Raw genomic sequence first — 4,661 nt, forward strand, 5'->3', positions numbered from 1 at the left:
TTTGCACTCGGGGTTTTTCCCTTACCTTTATTTTAATTGATCCCGTTCTACTTTATCATATGTCTCCCCACTCGTCGCTAAAAAAATTTGGGAAAAATCCAACCTATCGAGCCATTTGAAGTAGCTACACCGGTTGGATTTTATTATAACAGGGTATATAAAGATTGTTCCGTGACTATATGTGATCGTTGCCCCAAAAGGCGATCCGGTAGAATTGAAATGACCGAATTTGATGTTATTAGGGGTATGGACCGGTTAGCTTTTTGTTATGCAACGGGGAAAAGAAATATCCTCCTTATTCCCGACGTCACAGTAATCGAATTCTTAAATTTGTTATTTTGATTAGGAAATGATTTACATGTTTAACAAAAAAAAAAAAAAGAGATTTCCCCGTTATGCTTGGGAGACCCATAAAGGTTAGTCTAACATTCGGGACGAATGTTATAAAGGGGAGGATGTTATATCCCGTGTTTTCGCATATTCGGAAAATTTGAAACAATTGTGACTTGATGTCATAAGTCAATATTTTGATCTTAATTAACATATCTATGTTGTTCATGGAAAAATATTGGGAAGACGTGAGAAGGCCAAGGGCAAAATTGGAATTTTGGAAATTAGTTCGGAAGCACAAAACAAAATCCACAATCAATGGCTCAAAGAAAATAAGAGAAAATTAGAGCCCAAAGCTTAAGGTGGCCGCCAAGGCCAGCCCAACCCATAAGTTAATTCATCCATGTGATAAAATTAATTAAGGGAGGCTTATTTTTATATGTATTCATCCATTGAAGCTTCGAAATCAAAATAAAAGAGAGAGTGAGGGGAAAAAGGCCATTCGGTGAATAAGTGGAAGGAAAGAAAAAAATTCTCAAGTCTTCAACTTAATCCAAAAATCTTGTTCTTCTGAATTCTTAACAAGCTCAAGACGCTCTCCGACGTAGCATAATTAGTTTAGCGAAAGAATCACGTTACGCAGTTGAAATTTGAAGGAAAAGGTAAAATTTCATTCATTTATGTTAGGAATAAGTTTACATGTTACAATGATTAGAGTAGGTAGGATTATGGAAGTGTGGTGTGTGTGTGTATGGGCGTGTGTGTGTGTGAAAAGTGCATGTGGCCGTGAGCCATAGTGATGAAGGGAGGTGAATTAAATTTTATTTGGCTTGTTAGTTTGTGTCGTTATGACGTTTACGACGAAAGAAGTCTTGAATAACTCAAAAGAGCATTGAAATTGGTTGTATGTTAGATGGGAAATTATGTGATTTATATATGATTTTTATATAATTATGAGAATGAACTTCTAAATGTGAATTATGGTTATTGATATTGATATTGAATTTGAAGGAAAACAATGTGATTTGGAAGTTTCTGCATTTGGGCTTTGGATAAATATGGAATTGGCGGAAATACTTGAATTCGTGAATATTGTTTGGAATGCTATTGGAATGTATTTGAATAATCTTGAGCTAGTTAATGGATATGAAGAATGTTGATATTAGTTTGATAATGTGAAGTTTGGATGGAAATTTTTGAATTCTGTAGAGAGGAGACTACTTATGCCATAATGTAGTTTGTGATGATTGTTGATGTTGTTGTTGTTTTGTTGATATTTTAAGCCAAGATGATTCTTGGGGATGTTCATGTATAGGAGAGGTGCTGCCAAAATTTTGGTAGACAAACATGACCTTAAGTTGAATACTTAGAATCTATAACTCACACTTGGAAAAGTGACTATTTGTAGTTTTTGGGCGAAAGGGGATGAGGTTAGCGAGCGTAAGACACGCGTAAGGTATGAAAAGCTAACCCCTTCCTTCTTTTGGCATGTCCTAGGTGTACTAGGTTTAAATTTGAGTCTCGGGACAATTTCAGAAAATCCGAGTTTGATTCGAGTACTATTCTTCAAGAAAATTTGAACTACTTCCTTCTTTGTTGAAAGTGATCAAACTTGTAAATTTCCCAAATGAACTCGGTTTCTAAAACCTTCGTGGATGCTTTCCATAGAACCTAATGTTGTAAAAATTTTCGTAAGCCACCTCGACTTGTCCGAGGTGGGCCCACTAGTCCCGAGACTCCCTCCGATTGTCCTATGTTGGCTTATTGGTAGATGTTAAAAGAAACTTTTTCGTATGATTATGGCTATCAAAGAACGATGTTCTAATGACGTAAATATGTTCTAATAAGTATTTGACTTACAAGTCCAACTGTAAAAATATTTTTACGAAATAGATTCCATATTGCTCACTTATTCAAACTAGTTTGTTTAAACTATCGTCTATGACCATCTACGTCTTCAAGGATGCTTTTACGTGTAAATTGCATTAGTCTCTCACTACTCCGCTCGTCATGTTATTATGATATCTTTTCGGTTCCGGCGTTTTAGCGTGCGCCTATGATAAATTCGGGGTACTTGTGTTGCGATTTCGGACCTCGCCATAGGGCACGTATAGGAGTTATCTTTTGATATGACCGATGATATGATTGTCCGATGACATGAGTGTCACGATATGATATGTGTGATATGAATGTTCGGGGGTTTGTACCGGGGATTTAAACCTTCCAGGTATGTCGGTGACCGACGTCGGAGATGGGGCCACGTTCCGAGAGTTATACATGATTTTGCTTTGCATTATATATATATGATTTCGGGACGATTTTGACACTTGATTTTATATTCTTTCTTCGACTTTATTTCATTTGTGGTTTGGATTTCGTACTCTATGCTTTTACATGGTCCCTTTTCTGCGACCTCCCTTCGGGTTGCGTTTCATGTCCGCGTACGGATATACGTTCCGGTGATCCGCCGGTTTTAGGGTATACACTCGCTACCTGGATGCTCCTTGATCCGAAGCCCATCTTTTTGGTATATATGTTTTGCCTTGTATATTTGTATATTTGGATGATTTTATGGCGGGCCCGTCCTCATATGTTTTCGTTCCGAGTCCCAGGCCGTAGTCTCTATGGGGTTTTAGGTCCTGTGTGTTTGTTTTGGTTGGATTTGTATCTCGCGGTCCGTTTGGCCGAAGGCCGTAGGGCCATATGTCCCCACGTGTATATATGTTCGGCGATGTATATTCCGCCGCTTTCGACTTCGATATGGCATTTTATATCTGCGACCGCTTAAGTTGGTATTTGTTTTTACTTCCGTTGAAATGATGACTATGATATCCCAGTTGGGGAAATTATGATAATTTGATATGGGTCGTTCGGGGGTCCAAATAGGGGGCGTCGCGCCTGGGGATCGTGACAAAACATTCATATTATCAAAACTCTGATTAATTCGGGTTATATTATCAAGTTGGTTTTGACACCATTACACTTTCTTCAACAAAAGGAGAATTTCTTCATGGCTCTAATAGCGTTCAATGCTTGTATAGAAATTAATACTTCTTCTAAAGTAATATTTCTATTATTCCTTTATTATGGCGTCAAGAACTCGGTTCTTTAAAGGGAATTTTAAAAAGATATTTATTTTCAAAAAATCTTTTATAAAATAATATATCTATTTTTGAAAATAAATTGCCATTTGAACTTGTAACGTCTTAATCTTTTAAAAGAACGGAGGGTTTTCATAAACCTTTTTCTCAGAAAAGAGTTTGTATTTTGGGGATACTATCCTATATGGATACGTCTACTATCTCTGTTATGATCTAGTCATGTTCTTATACTGTTAAGAAGTCAGATTTACTGTTCATCTTCCTTAGAGCTTAGTAACTTTATTTTCAAGTCCAAACTTGTTAAACCCTTTAGTCTTGGTGTGAGGTCGCCGATTAATTTCCGGCTAAGACGTTGGCAAGCCTGAATAGACCGTTGTCCCTCGAAGGCTAGGAGTTCCGCTAGGAGCCAAGGTTAGGTGTTCCCGTCCCCAAGACCACATAGAAAGAAAGGGTAGACACATTAGGACATTAGAGAAACAAGTTAATAAACTTGGATTCGGTTGATCCTGTTCTGCTACTGGATGGCTTTGGATTCTTGATTTTTAAATTCTTAGATTGTGTCCATCCTTTAATTTTAATGGCTTTAACAAAATACTTAATCCGGTTATTTCAATTGTGTCAAAAGACCTGATGATATAAGAAATCCTTTTTCTTATGTAATACTAGCATAACTTAATATGATCTGGTAAGGTGGAAATCTCTTGTTCTTTTTGGAACCTTTCATAATGAATTTGAAAGCTTTTGGGCATTGTTAGCTCATTGCCCCCAAATCTTACCCACCAGCTGTAGAACCACCTTGGGATTATTGATTTGGATATTTGTTCGCTATATTTTATGAGCTATGTATAGGAAATGGGTCGAACATACAAAAAGTTGTACCGTGCCCATTCATAATCATAGTAGTTATAGGTCTGTGGCCTATGTTGTTTTGACAATATGATTGGAGTATGTAGGTGATCAACTTTCTAATCAAAAGGGCTGATAACCTTGTTTATGGTGACCTTGGAATATGAAATACCATCTTGGCCGTGTTTGTTATTCATCGTATGTTCAATCGTTGTTGATCCTGTATCTCGTGAGGGGTGAATTCACAATATCTCCTAGTCTTGATAGGATCGTTGGTTTCAATGTAGTCAAAATTAGTATAGCAAGGTCCGAGGATCCTACCTTCGGGTTTTCATAATGTTTGTCTAATGCTATCACGGGGCATTGCTTTGTTAATGATCTTGA

The sequence above is a fragment of the Lycium ferocissimum genome, chromosome 3 (assembly GCF_029784015.1).
Source record: "Lycium ferocissimum isolate CSIRO_LF1 chromosome 3, AGI_CSIRO_Lferr_CH_V1, whole genome shotgun sequence".
Lineage (NCBI taxonomy): Eukaryota > Viridiplantae > Streptophyta > Magnoliopsida > Solanales > Solanaceae > Lycium > Lycium ferocissimum.